The sequence below is a fragment of the Euprymna scolopes genome, chromosome 6 (genome assembly GCF_053919585.1).
Source record: "Euprymna scolopes isolate OS-2025 chromosome 6, ASM5391958v1, whole genome shotgun sequence".
Taxonomy (NCBI): Eukaryota; Metazoa; Mollusca; class Cephalopoda; order Sepiida; family Sepiolidae; genus Euprymna; species Euprymna scolopes.
The window spans coordinates 28,633,337-28,657,574 of record NC_136487.1 but is presented as its reverse complement, the minus strand read 5'-3'; the positions used below and the strand labels follow the sequence as shown (position 1 = coordinate 28,657,574).

Here is a 24,238-nt window from a genome sequence, read left to right as displayed (position 1 = left end):
AAAATATCAACTTGTGTTCAATTAATTGTATCCGATAAATTTGTATTGTGGTTTTGCATTAAATAACGTAGAATGGATGATATGGCGTATGACATAAAAAGAAATCTAGTGTTGGCATCATTATAGCAACGACAGTTTTCTTCATTAAACTCACCGATTTTCTGTGTAATTTTTGTACCTGACTGTTCACATGTTTGTATGCATGCATGTTTTTCGCCTATATGCGTGTATACGTATATATGTGTGTCAACATATGTGTGCATGCATGTGTGTGGTTTTCTATGCACGTGCATATCTACGTGTTTCTCTGGGTGCACGTGTTCGTGTTTGTTAACTGGCTTCATGCGTATGTACATTGTGTATGGATGTGTGTGTGTGTTTGCCTATGAACGTGTACCTGAGTGTGCGCATCTCTCTCTATATATATTCATGTGTGTGTACATCTGCGTGTGTCTGAATGTATGTGTATGCGCGTGTGTTCCGGATTCAGGCATGACTTTACAAGCTAGCGTCGCAATCCATAGAAGTCGCAAGAAGAATACAAATTGGGTTTAGAACTATTTTCAGGTGTAGACGAGAGAGAAATTTCCGAATGGAACACATGGTACTTGGAGAGCGCCTCCAAATTAACAAGAGTTTTCGTAAATAGGTCATATGCATAAATAGGTCATGTGCATAAATAGGTCATATGCATAAATAGGTCATATGCATAAATGGGTCATATGCATAAATAGGTCATACTCAGATTGGATCACGTTTAAATTTCGGGAGAAAATACTAATACTTTCTTGTTTGCAAATGTACCTTCTTTTTTTTTTTTTTGGTCATTCTTTCCTACTCTGTCAATCGATTCTAACGATTTTTAATTGATATATATATATATATATATATATATAACTGCACGTAAGAACATCCGTCGTCGTACCAACAGAGAGTTTGACACTTTAATAACATTTCGCAGATGTCAGAAATTGTTTCAAATCAAAGTTACGTTTGAAAAAATTAATAATATTAAAAAACAAATTAATGCATTATTTTGGGAGAGGGATCGGAAATTAGAACATTTGTCAATAAGGCGAATGAACGACAAAAGAGAAATAATATAGATAACTCCAAAAATTCTAAATGGAATTTGATTAAAATTTCTGACGAAATATTAATAGAAATGGGACAATTCGTGCCTGGGCTGGAAAATGAATAAAACAAATGATGTAAGATACCGTAAACAATTGTTGTATAAAACGGAACGGATACGCAATGGCAAGAAAGAGTTAGCGTCCAGGGAGTCTAAATATGACAGATGAGGTCAGAGGTTAGGCCGAAGTTCGGGTATAATCAATCATCAGAGGTAGGTTCTGTTTATCGTCCGACTTTTATATTTCTTCTTTGTCTATTAGGTATATTTCAGGAACCCTAAAGAGACACCCAATGTTTAGCCTTGTTTGCTAACTAGGGCAATGAACACCGTCCTTCTATCTCTCTTTTTCTTTAACTGGACAATCTGAGGATACTTTCTTAATATATATTTTCACATGACCGCAATTGTATGACAGATTGAGGATTCAGATTTAACGGCTTGTCTTTCTGTTTATTTCACTGGTAGTACAGAAGTCCTAATTCTTAAGGAGCGCCAACGGCGAGTGCTCTATCAGGAGTTGTATAATATCGGGATCACTGTAGGGGCATGTTGCCCATGGAAATGGGCCTTGTACTCATTTCCGGCATGGCCAGTTGAGTCACAACCCATGGAGGAAGACTCGGCTAATAGTCTACTTGTGTGTTTATACTGAGAGCAAAAAAACACTCGCCTTGCCCTACCCACTATTCTCTAAAACAGTGAAAAAAAAAATGAAATAACGATCCAACCAAAAAATTAGTTTATCTTCCCTTAAACTTCTAGCTAATGAAATCCCCTCCCTGCTTCACTGACTGTACTAACATGCAGAAATTTAAATATAATGTGAACAGATATCATGCTGCTCAACTCGTTATTTAGGATGTTCTTGTGGGTATGGCTCCCAATTATGCATGTCTCTGATGCCTAAGTGAAAATGTGTCGTGTTTGACATGAATAAAAGTAAAAACAAAAACATGCGAAATAAACGAAATGTAGTTCATTGCGTAGTGTTCTTACTTAAGTTGAACAACTTTGCAAACCAGCAATACGAAACTACGAATTTTTAACCTGTGAAAATGCATGTTTATTTACTAGTTGTGGTCATCTCACACGTTGTTCCGGGTCATGCTGCCTCTTCATTCAGTCAGCGCTGTAATGAAGAGCCTTCACCAAACAAAACCAGAAGTCCAGTTTATAAACACATAATAGATTTATTTATTTATTTAAGCTTACAAATTGTTCCCGTCTACTTAGGCAAATGATAGAATTACAGCATTGAATCTTTGCTTGATCAGACCGAGACACAAACTCCATTAACAAACTCTTGGCTGAGAATCCCAAAGTGACCCAACATCCTTGAAGAAAGGCAGCGGTAGAGCTGCTCGATTGCTCGCCTAAACTCAACTATCACTCTTCCTCTTACTTTTCTGAAAGACTGGTTATAACAGGCTCTCTTTCTCTTTTTCTGGTTCTTGGCTAGTTCTAGTCATTTGTTAGTGGTCACTGTTCGCGTGTTAGTTGTTCCATACATCTATTTAAGATAACATATAGGACCGTCTCCATCGCTGGGGCTTACTTGCAAATAAACCTGGATATTGTTTTTCTCACAAAGGCGATCTCAGTGATATTGCTCTCTTTCACTGAAGTACTTATATTCCAAACAAAGAAAATATTTTTTGGGGTGGTCTTGCTGGACAGAGATATTTTCAGCTTCCTGCACTCACCTCTCTTTCTCTTGTCAACCATCTTTTACTGAGAAAACATATACTACACACTATATGCTTACAACTCATCTGAGAACTGTTTATCTTTTAACAGTAGATCCACCTCTCATCTCAAGGCACCAGAGCATCAAGAACTGCGTGATCTGAATTGATTAGTTTGACCATCTTCCTGCTGTCATGACAACGTCTTTCTTTCTGATCTTCTCTGATCACCCTTGAGACAAACTTTATGATAACTTTCTGCATCTTCAGCTCCTCGCAAATAATTGTGTGTACAGTTCCCACACTGACATCAAACTGTGCACTTATTGCCTCTATAGACACACGACGGTTCTTATCCATGAAATTCTTTATTTGGCCAATCAATTCTGGTGTTCTGACTTCCTTACTCCTCCCACATCTCTCACCATCCCTCACAGACTCCCTGCCTTCCTTGAATCTCTTATGCCACTCACAAACTGATGCTCGATTCATGCAAGATGCCCCAAAAGCAGTCTAAAGTATTTCATACGTTTCTAAAGCATTTTTTTCCAAGTTGAAAACAGAATTTTGTTGCATATCGTTGTTCTAAAGCGTCCTCGTGTCCAGATTGCATTTTTGAAATTCACCAGCTGTGACAAGCTGGCTTTAGTAGAGTGTATTCCAATGCCTGCTGTAGTTGTTCATTTGAACCTGAAATCATAAAAATTGGCCATTCATCTCATAAGATGTATAGCAATCACATACTGAATTTTCATATATCTACGACAATTTTAAATTTCTGTACAAACAAGTATGAAACGTATCTAAGACACCTCGTATCATTGCAAATTTCATTTCCACTGACAAAACACATGCTGCATATGTTTACAACCCATCTTATACGCTAAGTGCAAAGAATAATTCCAAACAATTGAAATTTCAACCCGCTCGAAGATTTCACTCATCCCCCCGCTAAAATTTTTAAATCTCAGATGACAATTTTAATCACGTGACAAAATAAACTACTGACCTTTCCTTCTTGAAAGGCATTGGTCCACATTGATACATCGGTTCTCGTTAGATCACCGAAGTTAAGCAACGTTCAACCTGGTCAGGACCAGATGGGTGACCAAAAACATAACGTCATATCCCGCTTGTGAGGATCATACAGTTCAGTGAAAATATGTCTTGTTTGGGATGACCAAAAGAAAAAAATAGGAATCCCGTCTAATTATTTTATTTGCAAAATAATTTCAAAAGTGTTAAACCGTTAAACAGGGGAGGGGTATTTTTTAGAATTAATCTACGATATTATAGACAGCTGGAAAGCAGCCCCATCGTATTGTGTTCTACAGACGCACAGTTCTAGAACGAACATGTTCAAATTTGTAAAAAAAAAAAATTAACTCCGAATGAAAATAAAAACTTTTATTGAAAATAAACAAAACTTTCTTTGATAATATGAATAGATTAGCTTAATTAATCTGAAGTTAAAAAAAAAAAAAAAAAAAAAACTGGATCCATTATTCAGAACATTTTTATTTAAGGGAAGTGGTGTTTGATGGGGAGCCATGATTCAATATATTGTTTGTTTTAAATTCCTGAAACAGTGTTTCATGGTAAACAACTGATAATCCCTGAAAATTTTGGGCTATTGTTAGTTCGAGAAAGCAAGTTGATTCAGCGATTGCAGGAGATTTACTGACAAAATAATTTCCAACAAAGTGTTATATACCGGGTGGTATGGTGGTGACGTCTATTTCATTAGCACCAAGCCTGTATTTTAACTATCCGAGATTTTTGAATATCTCGATAGATATAGAGATAGTTCGTTTGACATTTATGCCTATATGTTTGTTGTAAGTCGTCTAGTGAATGGAATGACCGCTGTTCATTTATCAATGAATAACGAGACGCTTTGTTATAAAACAACTTTGTTTATTTAATAAACATTCATATACACATAATCGGCGGTAGAGGTGGTGGTGGAGATAGTGTAGGTTGAGAGGGTGTGGTTGCGACCGTGACAGACAGTTGAGCGTCGTCTGTGCTCCCCTTTCTGCTGTCACACTCTGACTGACTCTGACTCTTGTTTATCCTCTCTCTATTACAAAAGGACTAAAAAATTAATTTGAACTTATTTCACAAGTTGGATAAAACGGTTTGAATAAAGTTAGTTGATTGTATTTTCAGGCGTTAGCGGAAGTTTATCCTCTCTAATTGATTCAGATATTTTTTATCGGTCGATGTAAAGCTACTTAGGATGTTGTCCAGGGAACATAATTGATAAACTGTCGAAATATTCTTGGTGAATTAACAGCTTCAGATATGTTTGCATTCATAAAGTAGATCTTAACAAGCCGATAACGCCCCCCCCCACTACCCCTCCTTAGGGCTCTGACTACAATTGGGATAAATCTAGTCCAATCGGCTTAAATGATCGGCATTGCTCTCAAATTGGCGCGAAAGTATTATAACGAACGTCAACCGGCAACGCAGACAAAAATTTGGGTGAAAATAGGTTAAAGCGAGATTAAGGCGAGAAGGTCGTTAATGGTCATCTTGTCTTGATCAGAAGTAAAGTACCATGGATAGCGATAAAACAAAATTAAATCAAGGAAAAAAATAAATTTCTTAGTGGCAAAATCTTAAACGAATTTTGTAGGTGGGGATTGATTTATTGATTATTCGTATTATTTGGATTTTTCCGACTACTGTTCGTGGCACTGTTGTGTAACACTCAAGACGAGAACAGTAGTCCGAATAATTCAACAGAAAGATTCCCGATTTCAACAAGATACATCTGAGAAAAATCAGAGGTTACATTGACTGAAACGTTGTAAAAAAACACCGCTCAAAATGAGAACAGTAGTCCGAAGAACCCAAAATAACACGAAAAAAAGGTTGTTGTTTTTTACTTTCTGAACTTAAAATTTAAAAAAAAAAAGACTAACTTCTATTTCTTTACTTGAGGGTCATCACTTATCAGGGACTAGAGGTCACCCTAGGATAAGTGTTAATGAGTGTTAGGTAGACGGTGAGAATACACCGTGATGATCAGTAATGGTGGAACTTCAGTAGGTTTAATTATATAAGAAGGTGGCTCAACAGGAATTTATTAACATTAAACTTGAAAACGACCATATTATAGTCAGCTGAACATTATGATATATTTAAAGAAATAAACGCTAAGATGGATTTCTCGTCTGGTGATGAAGCTTATTATGATAAATTCTATACTCGAATTAGTAGGTGATCGTCGCATAGCATATGTGCGAATATTTTTTAGTCGTTTTACTCTTCACCGTTCTTCTCTGTAATTGTGAGCCAAAGGTTGCGCAATAACGAACCACACATCTCCCGCATCGGCACTGTTTTAGTCCAGTGGCAAGGAGAAGTACAGGACTACTGAAAACAATGCCGAGATAATTGGAATACACATACAGCACCTGGAAGTCTAAAATGGTCACCCATTTAGTACTGACAAGGTTCAACGTTGCTTAACTTCGGTAATCCAACGGGAACCAGTGTGGCAACGTGATTATGCCGTATGACAATTATGACTTATTAATTACTAGCCTGGTTGCTCAGCGTTGCCCGGGTGTTTGGATGTGTGTGTTGAGCAAAAAAAAAAAAGTTGTAGTAGGCAGACAGGCTCGACCCCGTACCGCGAAGGAGGAAAAGAAGGTGAAAAAAACGTTACGTCTTTGCCGCTGCGTCCATCGCAAAACTGGAAGTTGCGAAGATTTAAATTAAGACTAACCAATCGAAAGGAGAGGATGGCTTTCGAAAATATCGGTGAAAGAAGCGACCCCTCCTTATAGAAAACTGCCCAGAGTGAAGGAATTAATGTTTTGGGCCATTTTTTCGATATTTGTCGTCCGAACGGTTGAGCTTCAAAACGATATCGATCTCGTGAAAATCGGTCGATTCTGTCTAAAGTTTTAGGCATAGAAACATACATACATACATTTAAACAGACAGGTGAGATTTATGTAATAGATTATTGACTGACCATTATGACCAATATTATAAAAGGGTTGTAAATTTCTACATGTCTAAAAAAGCATATGACCTAGAAAAGGGCAATTTTTCTCCTTTGTCAAAAACTTCGCTCATGGAATGTGATGATTAAAACGACAGGTGGGAGTTACGAGGCTACCAGAAGTAAACATCCGGTTCATCTTCTATTACTTAAACTAAACAGAAAGAATGCGAATATTAAAACCAAAGACATTAATGTGTTACAGTTTTAATTACTTCAAGGAGATGCAACTATGTATGCTGTTAAAATCTTCATCCATCACGTCTATGACAGCGACAGCTAGGATGAAAAGTAAGCGAGAAAGACAAATAAACTCTACACACCGTTGTATAATTTTATGGCACATCGTCATGTTACTTTAAGTACTTAATTTTACCTATTTACAATGCCTCCCCACGGGACAGAAACACCAGGGTCGTTTTTTAACGTGGAGAAAAGGTACAAAAATAAAAAAAAATTGTCTCAGTCGTGAAGGACTGCTCCTCCACCGAAAGAGAACAAGAAATGGAAGTGCAGCATCTGAAGAACAGATGGTATTTATTTGCTCCCCCACCGAGCAAATTAGGCACAAGGCCGATTTTTAATGTGAGGAGTTAAGGAGAAATGGGGACCAACTCCCCGGGGAGTAAGGGAGCTAGATAGTGACAATTGGTATGAAGGGTTGCCCCTACATTGATCAAGGTCTTATATGTGGGGTCGCCCCCACATATGGTCTTTGCTTGCAGTATCTGCCGGAACAGATTGTATTTATTTGCTCCCCCACCGAGCAAATTAGGCACAAGGCCAATTTTTAATGTGAGGAGTCAAGGGAGGAGGAAGGGAAAAAAGGAGACCAGCTCCCGAGAGGTGGGAAATGGGAGCTGGTTAATGGTCAGGCATGTGGGGTTGCCCCCACATCTGGTCTTTGCTAGTCATAGCTAGTCATAGCTAGTCATAGCTTGCAGCATCTGCCGGAACAGATGGTATTTATTTGCTCCCCCACCGAGCAAATTAGGCACAAGGCCAATTTTTAATGTGAGGAGTGAAGGGAGGGGGAAGGGAAAAAGGGGACCAGCTCCCGAGAGGTGGGAAATGGGAGCTGGTTAAAGGTCAGGCATGTGGGGTTGCCCCCACATCTGGTCTTTGCTAGTCATAGCTAGTCATAGCTAGTCATAGCTTGCAGCATCTGCCGGAACAGATGGTATTTATTTGCTCCCCCACCGAGCAAATTAGGCACAAGGCCAATTTTTAATGTGAGGAGTGAAGGGAGGGGGAAGGGAAAAAGGGGACCAGCTCCCGAGAGGTGGGAAATGGGAGCTGGTTAAAGGTCAGGTATGTGGAGTTGCCCCCACATCTGGTCTTTGCTTGCAGTATCTGTCGGAACAGATACTACACTTTGATCTTGTTTATATATTTTATTGAGAAAGAAAAAATTGAACATAAAAAACGTACAAAAAATTCAATTCAACAAAATTAGGCACAAGGCCCTACAAGAAATTGGGAGGGGGAGGGTACAGGGTCTTTTTGACTATTGGCCAAAAGGCCAAGTAGTATTTTAAGTAATTAATTGTAGACGACATTGAATTCGTCTTCTCATTTATTGTGTTCTATAGTTCCATGTTCTGTTTAATTTTGAATATTTCTTCGTCGTTTATTTTTCCTTTTTTTTTTTCTTTTTTGTGTGTGTGTGTTTTCTTTTTCTTTTTTTTTTCGTGTTTTATCATTTTTAGATATAATAAATTTTAGTAAAATTACACGCGGTGTTGATATTTTTAGTTTAGATTGCGCATTGTAATGGCATAAATCACATTTTATTTTGTCGTACTAGCAGACACATCAGATGTTGCCCGAGTCTGGATGAGGACACCTGCGTGTTTTTTGCTTCAGGGAATAAAGTAATGGTAATTAAAATAATCCAATTCGTGTGGGAAATATTTTATCGTTTTTCTTACAAGTAAAAATACGAAAATAAATGGGTGAGAAAAACGTATGAGACGGTTTTGTTCACTCTGCAAATACACAACGGGAGTTTCATCTCATGAAGCTTTGTTTAAAAAGTTCAAATTGATAATATACGAGTCAGGGTAGCGACGGACGGTGAACAACTTATTTACTGTTTTTTAATTAATTAAAAATGTTTTTGAACAAATTTGTATTTTCCAGAAAGATAAAACCCTAAATTGTATCATATTAAAAGCTGAATAATATATTTTTCTACAATTTTAATAGAATTTTAAATTTTAATCCCCCCCCCCAAAAAAAAACAATGTTTGCTAAAGACGAAATACTATTGAATACATTTGAAGCCAAAATTGCACCGCAAAATTTTGAAAATAAACAGGTTTTTATTTTTAAGAAATATATTTCGGAGTAAAACTCCCTTGTCAATCTTTTCTATTTTTTTTTCTTTTTCTTCGCCATGATGTCAAGTTCAATGAAGAATCCATGTGATGATAACTGCGGTGTTTTGTAATGTTGGATAGGTTGCGCCTGGCCGCGCGATTTGAAAATCTGGGTAGTTATATATATATATATATATATTCAAATAATTCCATTTTTTTTTTATTACGAGCAGAAAATTTCGTAAACAAATGGATAGCCTTGGCGGATTTTAAGATATTTCAAAGTATGGAAGCGTAGACGAACCTAAATATTTATTTAAGCATTCCCATGAATTTTAAAATTTTAATGCAACTAAACAGGCAAATACCATTTTATTTTTAAATAATTGAGTTCAATTATAATTCCAAACACCATTTAAGGTAAAATACCTTCAATATTATGTTACTTTTTTGCTTTAAATTCGTTTGTTTGTAGTCCCTGTCCGCCACCTTACATTACGACAACTCACTTAAACGACAAATTGCAGAAACGATTATTGTAATTTATAAACTTCCACACTAATTTTTTTCTTTTCCTTTTTTTTTTTTTTTTTGTACTGATTCTTCAAAGCATTCTCTATTTAATGGTATGTTGACAACATTTGGGTTTCTAAAAGAAATTTTAAAATTTATTTTGAAAGATTTCAAAGTAGTTTTTTTCGTAAAAATAATGAAAAATGTTTTTATACTAATCCAAAAGATAATTATTTAACCAATTTTACACTGCAAAATACAAAAAGTGAAAAAATTAAACACATTCAAAATTCGGGTTTCCAATCTAAGAATTTGAAAAGCAGCTGTTGCTTTTTTTATGCAGAACGTATATGTTTAGTTCTGGCTTTTTATTTTAAGGGTAGGAGTGACCACAAATTAAGCAGGGGTGTATGTAGTCTCTCTCTCTCTCTCTCTCTCTCTATATATATATATATATATATATATATATATATATATATATCGGTTATGAAAAATATTACACCTTTATAAGTCTATTCTTCAGTTAATAATCAGTGAAAATTTAATATTAATTAGATTATTACCTGAGTTTATTGACGTTAAACGAAGTTGAGCCTCGTTAGTATCAGTTCATTACTTGTACTTGTACTTGAAACGACATTCACCCTGGAGGAGTTGAGTCGGCTTCATGAAGATGCACATCTCGTACCGCTGCGGCCCAAGCTCGGCGATCGGAGGCAAGATCCCGAGTGAGCAATAGCCAGTCACGTCTCCAACGAGACAGGCCATAGATGAGCGGGCCCGAAATAAGCTCAGCGTCGGCTTTGATAGTCTCGAGCCACGTTCTTAGCTGGCCACTGACACGTTTTTTCCAGCCGGGTAGAGGACGTGGGGAGATAGCCTCGTGGATAAAGACCCCTGCATCACAGCGAGAGGCATGGCCGAACCATCGAAGGCATTGGGCCCGCAGTAGGTCAGTAATTGCCTGGAGATTGCAGCGACGCCAGACTTCTTTGTTGGCGACGAAATCCAAGGGACGGACATGGAGAATGCGGCGGAGATTGTAGTGGTCGAAAACTTCTACGCGTCGCAGATCCGCTTTCCGTATGGGCCAGGTCTCACATCCATACAAAAGTATTGAGCGGACGAGGGCCTGGTAGATTCGTATTTTTGTCCTCAGACGTATTTCAGGCCGTGACCATAATCGCCTTTGGAGGCGACAAAAGGCAGCTCGTGCGGCATTAATGCGCGCTTCAATCTCATTCATGCCTTGACCGGTACCAATGAACGTGCAGCCCAGGTATTTGAAGCTATCCGTCTCCTCGAGGGTTTCCCCGTTGAGAGTGATGAGGACCTTTCTGCTTGGGGGATGCCAGCCGATAGAATCTTTGTCTTGCTGGCGTTGATTCTCATGCCGATGGCAGCTGCCTTCTTCTGGATTCGGTTCAGCACCGTCTGTATGTCTCTGTAGCTCTCCCCGAGAACCGCAATATCGTCCGCGTAGTCCAAATTGGTGAGATGAAAGTTACGTCCCACCACGACGCCAGGATATCCAGGCAGCGCCTGCTCCATGATCCAATCAATAGCGTAATTGAAAAGGGTGGGCGAAAGCGTGCATCCCTGGCGGACACCGCTGCTGACGTTGAAGAAAGAGGAGTCCTGGCCATAACAGCGGACACGCGTGCAAGTCCGATGGTAGTAGGCCTTGATCAAGTTGAGTAGCTTCGGGGGGATACCATCTACTTCCATCACTCTCTACAGGGTACCGCGGTTGACCGAGTCAAAAGCGGCAGCGAAGTCGATAAAGCATACGATTGTACGCTGTTGGTAGCACCAGCGCTGTTCCAAGGCTCGCCTCAGCGTGAATATTTGGTTGACGCATCCGCGGCCAGGACGGAATCCGCATTGGTTAGGACGAGTCCTTCTGTCCCTTTCGTATTGAAACCGTCTCAGAATGAGGATAGTGAAGACTTTGGCAGCGACATCTATAAGGCTGATGCCTCTGTAGTTACTACATGTCCGTTTGTCACCCTTCTTAAAAAAGGGAAAAAGGATGGCGTCACTCCAATCTTGGGGAATCTCCCCACTATTCCAAATCTCAGAAATCAGCTGGTGTAGGCGAGGGGCTAATTCATCGATTCCGGTCTTGTAGACCTCAGCCAGGATACCGTCCTCGCCTGGAGCTTTGTTATTCTTCAACTTGGCAATGACGGCTCTGATTTCTTCATGGCTGGGGGTATCCGACGAGCAATCGTAGAGATCTGCAGCGGTGGGGGTGCTTTGACCTGGTATTGTAGGTGGAGGCTGGTGGTTCAGGAGTTCACGGAAGTGCTCGTGCCACCGATCCAATCGTGCGTTTAGCTCAGTAATGATTTCACCTCCACTGTTGTGGATGGATTCGCTCACGGATGACCTCGTCTGTGTGCTGGACTTCAATAGTTGATATAACTTGCGGGAGTCCCCTACCGAGGCCGCATGTTCCATGTCACTTGCGATATTGTGCCAGTAGACATTGCGGTCGTTGCGGGCAGAGTGCGTTGTTTCTCGACGAAGGCGACGATAGTTGGCATCTCCGTTGAGTCTGGCACGTTTAGCCTCCTCACCCAATTTCACCGTTCGACTTGAGATCCAGTCCTTTTGACGACGCTTTGTGAAACCCACGGTGTTGGCCGCTGCTTCAGTGACGTCCTTTTTGAGTGCTTTCCATGTATCTTCCACCGATTCTTCTGGTTGTAAACCATTGAATCGCTTGCGTAGGTCCAGTCGAAACTGAGTCGCAGTGTCGTCCACTTTCAGCTTCGTGATATCAAGACGTTTTTGACGGGAAACGTGTTTGTTAGCCTTCAGTCGCATTGTGAGCTTGGCTCTAACAAAGACATGATCTGATCCATGGATATTTCCTGTTTCAGCACCTCTGTAAGCGCGGCAGTCACGCATATTGCTTACCCAGCGTTTGCGTATCAAAATGTAGTCTATCTGGTTAGCCGTAACGTCATTCGAGTACCACGTCACCAGATGATGATTTGGATGCTGAAACTTCATATTGGAGACAATGAGGTGATTGTTCATCGCGAAGTTAATGATACGTTCGCCATTGGCACAGCGATTCCCGACGCCAAATGGGCCCAGCATAGATCTTGTTTGAGCATCCGCCTTGCCAGTTCTGCCATTCCAATCACCTGCTATGACAAGCATGTCGCCGGCGGGGGTTCCGTTGACGGCAGCTTGTAATTCGTTGTAGAAGGTATCCTTTATAGCGTCGGCTGAGTCTAGCGTGGGTGCATAGACTGAGATGACAGAGACGTTGTGGATAACTCCTTTTAGCCGAATTCGGGCAAGACGAGGGGAAATGGGTTCCCAGTCCAAAAGAGATTTTTGTGCACGGTCGCTCAGAGCGATTCCGATGCCATACAGTCCTGAGTTGTCCGTTACCCCACTGTGATAGAGGTGGTAGGAAGTATCTTCTTGTGGTACCTTGATGGATTGGTGACCACTGTCCGGTAATCTGACCTCAGACAAGCATGCGACGTCCACCTTGTATTGGTGTAGAGAGTGCACCATTAGGGCTTGTGCAGTAGTTCTGTCTTCTTCAAAGCATTCCGGCTTGCAAATTTAACACTTGTTCCACTGGGTGAACAAGCGCGTCGGCTCCCGCGTACGCCGTAGTAGGGTCCGCAGTTGGATAATTGTGCATATTTCTCATGAAGTTTCTTGTCGGTAGTAACCACAGGCGGACGCCAGTCGCAAGTGTACACTGTGGGTGTGTGCCCAGGAACGGATATCCTTGCCGCTGATTGTCAGCAGACGCAGAGGGATAGTCCGACCATGGAGCCGCCGATTATCGACAGTGGTTCCATGGGTTTGAAGACAGGTTGCCGCAAGTTCCTTGCAGACGCAGACTATCACCAGGCGCCGCCGGTTGCTGGCAAACGCAGCTGGATTTAAGAGCAGACGAACAGTTATAGCGCTGAACACTCGCTTGCATTCCCGCTCATTCGGTGTTAACCGGTCTCGCGACGTGGACGCATGGGCGTGAATTTGTCTGTCAGAGGTTATAAGTGACACACGCCTTATGGAACCAATTTATAGAGCAGTGGGGGCTCATACCCATATGCCCAGCTCCGGCATAACAGACCATTTGAATCAGTTCATTGATTATTTGGGATTTCTAGACGCTGAATATGATAGAACCTGCCTAGCCAGAATGCTTTCTTTTTTTAATAGTGTCATCTATTAGATAATAAATAGTAATGTAGGGCACTTTTTCCAGCATAATCCTATTAATACACCATTTTTTCTGATTACTAAGGTTAAGCGAAGTTGAGCCTGGTTAGAATCAGTTTAGTAAAAGATCGGAGATTCTATTCGCTGACTTTGGCAGAACCTACTTAGTCAAACCAAGCTATAAAAATCTAAAATTATCTTCTCTGGAATACACGCTTACAAATATAAAATTCCTACTCAAGTTGAATACCAAGTAAAGATCAAATTCAGTACGCGCCATTTGTTTTCACTGTAGATCTCAATCAACGTGTAGATCACAAATTGGAGTTTCAACATTTCACTTTGAAACGTCTATTCAAATATTTGAAGTTGTTACTTGAATGAATACATGGTTAATAGTCCAAGGCCGATGAGCCTTTTGTTCATAACTGCTCAGCCAATCATGTTTCGAGCGCAAAATGTGTCAAAGCTATAAATAAGCATTGGCTTTTTATTTATAGATTGCAATGATTCACTTGTTACTCTCTTGTCATAGATAATACTTACATCATTATATTAACACAGGCATACACGTCAACACACATATGCTCGTGCACAAACAAACACACACAATATATATATATATATATATATGCAATCAGTTTTTTTAAATAGTCAACCACATAGGAGCCTATTCGTGACCACACACACACACACACACATTCAGCTTTATATTATAGATATATAATTAAGTAAGTACAAGTGTATATATATACATATATATATATATATATATATATATATATATATATATAATAGTTATCCACGGACACATGTTTTGCCGTGACTATGCTTCATCAGCATGGCTGATATATTTATGCATACATATATATACACACACGCACATATATATATATATATATATATATATATATATATATATATATATATATATATATATATATATATATATATATATGGAGAGAGAGAGAGGGGGGGGAAGGAAATGTAATTTCTTTATAAATGAATCATTATGAATTTGGAAAATAAATATTTCCAAATATATGGTGAGAAATCTTAGAACATTATTGTTCTTAGGTGTTAGACATGCCATTTTATTATATAATAATTAATTATTTTGTTTGTTTCAGATAAAAGTTCCAACTATGGACAATTAAACATAAAGTTTTTGCATCCGTGAAAAGTAACGAGGCAGTCATAGCTGTTAGAGAGAATTTTGTAGACATTTTTAACCATTTTTAAGGCATTTTTGAGACACAATTCTAAACTTGGGTCATTCTCTGTGCACAGAAGGCACACTGCAAAAAAAGCCTCCTGGAATACGAAGAACAGCAAAAATCGCAGTTAATGGGGAGCGCGTTTGGGAAGCTATTCTCAGGAGTCTGAAGGGATCTGCTCAAAAATATTTTATCGTCCTTAGTACTATACTATTTGCTCTACAAGACGCATCTTAGATGAAGGACTTTAATTGCATTTATACATATTAGCCATCACATAAAACTTCAACAAGCGGATTATGAAAAGCGGGTTTACTTTGCACGTCAGATAGATGAGATATTAGAAACAAATGACAACCTCATTTTTTAATGAGTGATGAAACCCATTTTAATTTGGATTGAACACTTAATCAACAGAACTGTCGCTATTGGGCTGCAGAAAATCCTAAAGAACTGCACGAAAAGTCACTGAATAAGAAAAAGATAACAGTATGATGTGCTATAGAAGAAACTGAACAGATTGAACTTTTGAAGATAATGCTTGAAATTCAGTCGCTGTTAACTCGGAATATTACATCCAGATGATAAATAATTTCTGCCTGAGTTAAGACAAAATCGAATTCCAATCTGACGTGTGTGGTTTCAGCAGAATGGAGCGACAGCAGATACCACTTCAAATTCAATGGACGTTCTCCGACAAATTTTTGCGAATGGCTTATTTTTTTAGATTTGCTGAAAATCTATGGCGTCCCTGTTACCTCGACTTGTGATTTTTTTCTTGTGAGGATATATTAAAAACTATGTTTATCAGGAAAAAAAAAGCCACGTAACATTGAAGAATTAAAAGAAGAGATTTAACAGAAATATAGAGAAATCTGTTGCAGAAAGTGGGTGCAAACTTTCATGAATGCATTCATATCTGCATCACCGAAAATCGACAACACATAAAAGAGATCATATTCTATACTTGACTTTATAAAATTAGAAACCTTTTTGAATAAATTGATAAAACAAAATGATATCATCTATAATATAAATCTCACCTGTTTGTCTGTCTGTATGTATGTATGTCTGTCTGTATGTATGTATGTATGTATGTCTGTATGTATGTATGTATGTATGTCCGCCTAAACCTTTCGGCAGAGGTAACGGATTTTCACGAGATCAGTATCGTTTTGAAGCTCGACCCTTCGGACGATAAATATCGAAAAATTGCCTAAAAACATTAATTCCTTAATCCTCAACTGGGTACTTTTCTATAAGGAGGGGTCGTTTTTTCACCGATATTTTCGAAAGTCATTCCCTCTTTTCGATTGACTAGCCTTGATCTAAACCTTTGCCACTTCCGGTTTGGCAAAGACGTCATTTTTTTTTTTTACGTTCTTTTCCTCCTTCGTGGTACGGGTTCGAGCCTGTCTGCCTACTACAACTTTTTCTTTGTTTTTTGTTTTTTTGCTCAACACACACCTCTAAAGTCTTTCATAAAATCTTATATTTCATAATTTTTTAAAAACACCTGTTATATATTTTTCACTCTGTATAATTTAATTACATATTTACAAGGATCTGTGTACACATTTGAGCGCCAATTATGTATATGTGCTTGTAAATTCTTAAACTATTTAACTTATTATTCTGAATCCTACAATGTGTATTCAAAGAATCAAGATGTGTAATGCAAACAGATAATTTTTTTTAAAACTATTCACCAAAAAAATACTATATCACCAACGAAAAAAAAAAAAAACATTACAATTTGTGCTATATTTATTGATAATACTTATCTTAGGACGAGTATTTTATCAGTATATTTTTAAAGTCAAGTGTGTGTATATTTTTATATATTTCTTTATACAAGACAATTTTCTAAATTACGAATGTGGAAATATATATTCTAATCAACGCGGTAACTAAATTGGCACATTTTTTAACTTTAACATTTAGGGGGTGTATTATATAAACTTTGGTGTGTATATATTCATAGATTAATATTATAGTATTCACTACTAAACTAATAAAATGAGCATTATGCATTTTGGAACACAGATGCTAGGAGTAAGGCTGTGTAATGTGGGATATATTTAATTTATTTTGATATCATGCGAAGAGAGTGATAAGGGAGTTTAAGTATTTCGTGATAATTTAGATACCTCGCATTTGGAAGAAATATAAACAATAGGTATTAGATATGAATTAATAAATATTCCTCTAATTTAAGTTTCTCTTGGCTATTTTAAAGGGTTTTTAGAAGGCATGATAGGGAAACAATCTCACATTTCAAAATTTAAATATATCTGATTTGCATTGAATTTGATCCATAGTTATCAGAAAGGGCTGGGACAACAGCATATTCTTTTCATTGTTTTGACTCTTGAGTATATATCCGCTAATATCTTATATGTTTTTATATAGACGGATGTGGTTCTCGGTTGATTAAGTGTGTCTAACTGTGTCGGATATATACCCGAGAGTCAAAAGAGAACTTACAAATGATCAAATATGTTCTCTCAGGGAATTAATTTTACCTGTCCCAGAATGCTAAGAGAAATGGTATAAGCCTTCTAATTTAAGCTAAAATGTGAAGTTCCTGTCACGTGATCCGTTGAATACTATTAAGGCAACAGGCTCTATTGTCTGCTTTATATGAAATAAATGGATGTTCATCTGCCAGAACGACAAGGACCGTCTGGCTATCCTGGAGGGACGATGAATGGCATCCGCTAAATTGTGAAGCAATGGTTGTGCAATCTCTAACCACTCATATCTTCAGTCAGTTGATTTAAATGGCATAAAGAGGTCCAGGCTTACTTGAAACATTGCCGAGATAAACGGATAGAACATACAGCACCTGTTATTTCCAAATGGTCACCCATTTTAGTACTGACCAGACTCAGTGTTGCTTACATTATATATAACATAATCATGCTGACACATCGGTTCCCGTTAAATAACAGAAGTTAAGCATAGCATGAATAATGAATCGAAGAGCGAAGCAAGAAAGTGTTCTATGTGATATCACCTGGAAAGAATATAGAACACAGTAGTTCTCCAGATGCACTTGAAGTCTATAGGCCCCAATGTGTGTGGAAAAGAGGAAAAGCAAATGTAGGAATAGTATTGCAAAATAGGCGTACTACGCCTTTCCTTTCTCTGCTTCAGTAAAAATTTGTTTTCTTCATCATTTTTAAAAGCAAGTAAGTTTTCACAAGAACATACTAACTTAAAATATTTTGAACCAATTAAATTCGACCAACCCCCAAAAGTGATATGTCTACGTTATAAGCCAGTGCGAACTTAGAAACGCCTATAAGACCTGATCAACAAATTCAGTTTCTGCAAGTAAATTCACCAACCAGTCGCATCGAACAAAGTGCCAGAACGTATTCTCTACAACCCCTGGTGACTTCGGTAGAGGAAGGAAGCAGTGTCCCATTTTCTGACCATATTTAAAACACTTTCGAGTCTAACACTGCTTCGTATCAAAGAGATTCTGCTTGTCCTCCGTTTCTAGAGCAATACGCAAACAAACATCATGTGTTTGACTATCACATTTTGGCCAGGGTCTGACCTAATGACATATCCCATGATCAGATGAAGGTGTTGCATTACAACATTACATGAACAGAAACTGTTGGTATTGATGGCTAATCAGCACATGATTGCATGAGATACATAGTCGCGTGTAACCACGACGCCATCTTCCGCGATAGCAACCACAGTGGGTGCCTTATATCAACTAAAACACAATAAAAGCATATACGCTGCGATAGAAATAAAGATGTATAAGATAAAAATTAAACAGGAAAGAAATAATTAATTATTAAGATTTTAACTTTATTTATCCATAACCTTGAGCCCCTGGGGGTGTATAGGCACAACTTTGTAGATGCTTTTGTTGCAAATTCTTTTCTTTCGAGGTGAAGGTGCTGGCCCAATGCCCAACCTTCCCAGAATGTACATACAGCACTTAGCGTTCCCAAATGGTCACCCATCTGATACTGGCCAGGCTCAACGTTGCCTAACTTCGGTGAACTCTGTGATCGTGCCATACTAACTTTATTTATAGGAATTACATAATAACATCGAAATTACCTATATTATCAACCAATAGTTTTACACCCACTCTACCAGCATATGTTAGTAGTCTGGTAAGGCCATAGGGGAGACTTTTACAGAAATGTTAGTTATTATGGAAATAAAGAGTGACAGAGTGAATGAGGTCAGGGGGGTGCGAGGAGGGCGGAAGAAAGAGAGGAAGGGAACAAGGGGGGAAAGGTGGAAGGGAGCGCTTGATATGTCGGTAATGTTTTAGTTTTGGAATTTAAGGAACTTGTGAGGGAGCGTCTGGGAAGTTTATTTCTGGTGTGGCTGAGGGCATAGGGATACATGGGGGGAAGGGGAATATATGGGAGTAGGAGGAGGAGGGGTTACTTTAAAAATCGAGTCTTAATGTTAAAGTTTTTGGCGTCTCGTTCTCATTGGTGAGATGATTTCTTGGTAAGTATGTCTTGACCTGTTGGGTGTTCCTTATGTTTGGAGGCGGGGGAGGGGGCTATGATATATATATATATTTACATATCCTACGTTTTTTCACTTTTATATTTGGCAATTTATAACTACAATAAATTGCTGTTTTAACTTATTGCCTTAACAAGCAAATTCTAGCATTGCAACAAATATAATTTGCTGATTTCTTTATGTTCTCTGATGAGAAGAATAGCAAAAATAGCATTCTTTGAAACTCAGCGGAATAAGGACTTTGTAAATTGTTTTTTGGAGTATTAAGTCGAACAATAAATTTGGATTGGAAAGTTCAACTTACAGTTTTAATTTTCTTTCTCATACATATAGTTATATATAACTTTAAATGGAAATATATGTTTAAAAACAAAGTCAGATTTAAAAAGATGAAATTTTTTGTCAAAAAAGACAAATGGTTACAGTGGAGCAGATTTGATTGAGATGTGTCAGCGTGCTTGCAAGTTGGCCATTAGACAATCCATTGAGGCTGAAATTAGATTAGAAGAGGAACGTAACCAGAACTCTGATAATGACATGGAGATGATGTTGCTTCGGTGCCTGAAATTCGTAGAGACCATTTTGAAGAAGCCATGAAATTTGCTCGTCGTTCAGTAAATGAAAATGATGTCAGGAAATATGAAATATTTGGAAAACATTGTAATAGGGCAGAGGATTTGGATCCTCGGGTAAGACTGGTAGTTCAAATGGCGGTCCAAGTCAACCAGCTGGTTCCAATCCGAATAGTGCTAGTGCATTTCCTGATGATACCAAGGAAGATGTTTATGATTAGTGTGCTGCCACAAGACTAAATATATTCCTAAGTCATCCTAATCACTAATTAATGTCAACCACCTAAAAACAGATTTTCAGTTGAATTTGATGGTATCACATTCCCTTCCTCCTTAAGCAGTCTCCCATTTCACTAGAGTTACTAATGTGGAGCTACTTTTCTGCCTCACTTATTAAATATTGCCTATAATATCACAGTTCAAGGCTATGTCATGGTCATTACAACAGGGACTGCTTCATGCCACAGTATGTTAAGCAAATAGCCCTGAAACATGTCATCTGAGAGGAAAATTTAATTTATTTGACTTTCTTTTTAAACATATGCTTCACTTTAAAGTTATTAATAGTGAAACTTTCACTCTGGCTCTTTTTTTTCTTCTGTGATTGAGGAAAAAAAGCACAATATATATATATATATATATATATATATATATATATATATATATATATTAAAAGTTCCAAATCTCAGCGACTATTGATCAGAATTTAACAAATTAAAGGCTCGTTGGAATGGTAGATCTGAATTTTGTAGTTGGCTATGTGACATTTGCCCTTAAGGTTGCATATTAAAGGGATCATCCATCATCCAGAGCCTATTTTTGGCGCTTTTTTGTAGCCATAAAATGTTTCAATCATAATCATTTGTTTTCTATGGTTTTCATACATAAGGTAAATTTCACAGTGTATAAGGATTATTTGATACTGGAGATATTCATAATCGTACCCTATTTCCAAAAGAGGGGAGATATAACATATGAAAAATATTTGGAATCAAGTCTTCCTTTGCTGTTATTTCAGATCATTTGAAACCATACTAACAACATTTTAGTCTCCCCTCTATCAAGGCCAGAGCTTTTGAGGAAACATATATATATATATATATATATATATACATATATATATATATATATATATATATATATATATATATATATATATATATATATATATATATATATATAAACAAATTTACATGGTCGCGACACTGGACATGCTAATGTTTGTTAAAACCAGAAGTCCTCATCAGTCAATTTAATGGGAAGATGTTTATGTACTTTACTTTTGTATATTAATTTATGTGATTAAATTAAGTAATTCTATATATATATATATATATATATATATATATATATATATATATATTGCCTAATATAACTCTTATAAGTATTTCTATAAGTAGATTTTACTTGCCTTTTTTTAGCCTATAACATTGATTTTCTGTATAATATACTGGTATCCTCATTTTTATGTTGATAATATATTAAAGGATTTGATGTCTAATCCTGGTGTTGATAATAAAACTTTATTCGAATACAAAAAAAAAACGAAAAGAAGAACATCATACCACTGAGATGTGGGAGCTACTGTGATAACGGTCACATTAACAAACTAAGTGGCAAACTAAGTAAGAAGTTGGACAGAAAGATGTTTGCTTTATAAATATATAGGATACCAGCAGCTGTAAGAAGTTTTCTTATTCGGAAGAGAGTGTGTATCTTATTTGCAGCAGACTTGGCAAGTTTCAAAATATTTTTCTGACTAAATTTATTGATAATACAGTGGGCAATGATAAAATTGCCATCTAATAAAAACGACATGATTCCATTTCCGTTTGATGAAAACCGGTTTTCTTTTCTGTTGTAGACCATCTACTGGTTGGCCAGTTGAGCACAAATCCCAAGAAGGGTAGGAGCCTTCTTTCATGTCTGATATGAAAGAGATCTGAGATGCACCGCTGTACAACTCATGCTCTCTACCGATCCAAGTTATAGCAACAGGGCCATTGCCATCACCCTCAAAATGCATCGCTGAATTGCCATGAATAACAGGGACATGCCCAGGGTGATGAAAACAGTTCCTGGCCACGGTTATAGTGTTTGATGTGGTTTCAACTAAGGGACACGTCATGCTACCTCATATATTCGAGTCCACTTGAAAGTCAACACCAAAGTGTACCTGGATGCTATAGAATGTGGTGATCCTTTGGTGAAATCAGGTGGCTACTGGTAGACCCTGGGTGTGGCAGCAGGATTCGGCACCGATTCACGTCCAAAGAGACCAAGGCTTGGCTTCAGAAGGAGTGCTATGACTTTGTACCCTTCTCTCACTGGTCCCCCTCTTGAACCCACTGGACTGCTTCGTTTGGTCATAAGTCGAGAACATCACCAACGACACCAAGGCCAGCCTGATTGCCACCATCCGCCGAGTATTTGCTGAGCTTCTGGTGACACTTCAAAGTAGAGTTCGTAATGAAAATTGGAAACTTTTATAGCAGATATTAATCAAGAGGGCAGTCATGTGATATTTAAAAGATAAAATAACGGCATCTTGTGGTAAAGGTACGCTCCCAGTTCGGCCCTGTATCGAGTCGGTGATTGAGGCTAAAGGTGGCTATATTGAATAGATATCAGCTTTACTACATAATCAAGTTACCTGAATTGATTATTTCAATAAAAGTTTTAAAATAAAGCTGTAGTGTTGTTTTCTTTTCAACGTTATTTAAACAAAAAAAATTTTTTTTAACATGGTAGTCACCACTTATCAAGGCCCGGAAGCCACTTGGGGATAAGGGTTATTGCATGTACAGTAATCAATGAGATAATATCGTAGTAATCGTTAGTAATGGCGATTTGATAAAGTGTCTTACTTAAGAGGGCGGTTTATCAGGAATTTGTTTATGTTGGACTTGAAGACATCCAAGTTGTAGTCAGGTGGGAAACAGGAAAACAGAAGAGAGTTCCAATGGCGTGCACTTCTAAGAAAGAAGCTTTGTTCATGGAATCTACGTTTTGATTTAGACACAGATAAAGAATGGGGAAAATTATTGACAGTGGTTTCAGCTAGACAGGTATATTTTGTGAAAGATTAGCGAGGGGGGACCAGAGATTGGAGCTCAGACGAGCACTTTATCGTTACCGTTATCGTTCCACCCTGTATTTCAATCAAAACCTTCAGTTATACAATACGTTAAATGTTTTCATCATCTAAATTAAATTGTACAAAGTTCGTTTTGTTGTTGTTGATACTAAATTTATTTTCCATTGTAAACTATTTTAATCACGCAGTTTTGAATAAAAACGATTATTTTTCGAGTGTTTAAATTTTCCTTTGTCGTATAATATTATTAAGTACAAAGATTGTTTTATCTTTATTATTTTAGCATCAAAGAGAATATCTCTACTACCTATATAAAAGGAACTTTTTTTCTTATTTTTGTGTATGTATATGTGTGTGTGTGTGTGTATGTGTGTGTGTGTGTGCGTGTGTGTGTATGTGTGTTTATATGTGCATGTGTGTTTATATGTGCATGTGTGTATGTGTGTGTGTATGTGTGTGCTTGTATGTGTGGGTGTATGTGTAACTGTGTGTGCGTGTGTGTGTATGTGTGTATGTGTGTATGCGTGTGTTTATATGTGTATGTGTGTGTATGTGTGTGTATGTGTGTGTATATGTGTGTGTTTATGTGTGTGTGCGTGTTTTGTATGTGTGTGTGTGTATGTGTGTTTATATGTGTATGTGTGTGTATGTGTGTGTGTGTATAAGTTCGTTCCCTATGGGCTCAAAAACGGTTGGGTCTATTTTTATGAAATTTCACACGAAAGTACTTTATGTGGCTGGCAGTGTCCTTAGATAGGTTTCATATCGGAATGTCTTCAATAAGTATCGATAATCGAAAAATCTGATGAAAGAAGGAACAGGCGATTTGGACCTAAGTTAACAGCTTACATAGCCTAATATCAAAAATGCATTTTTGTTACCGCACAAGCCGAGACACCCGACATATAAAATATATAGGTTCTTAGCTATGCTAGAAGCGTGTTCGAAAT

General features: G+C 37.7%; 1 long non-coding RNA gene across 1 annotated transcript in view; it reads left to right on the top strand.

Annotated features, from left to right (window-relative positions):
* Positions 1-22,880, top strand: part of LOC145277594 (uncharacterized) — a 42,452-nt gene extending 19,572 nt beyond the window's left edge. Inside the window, exon 2 of the long non-coding RNA XR_013868165.1 lies at positions 22,056-22,880. This is a non-coding gene — a long non-coding RNA (uncharacterized LOC145277594). The remainder of the gene's footprint in view (positions 1-22,055) is intronic.
* Positions 22,881-24,238: the final 1,358 nt, after the last annotated feature.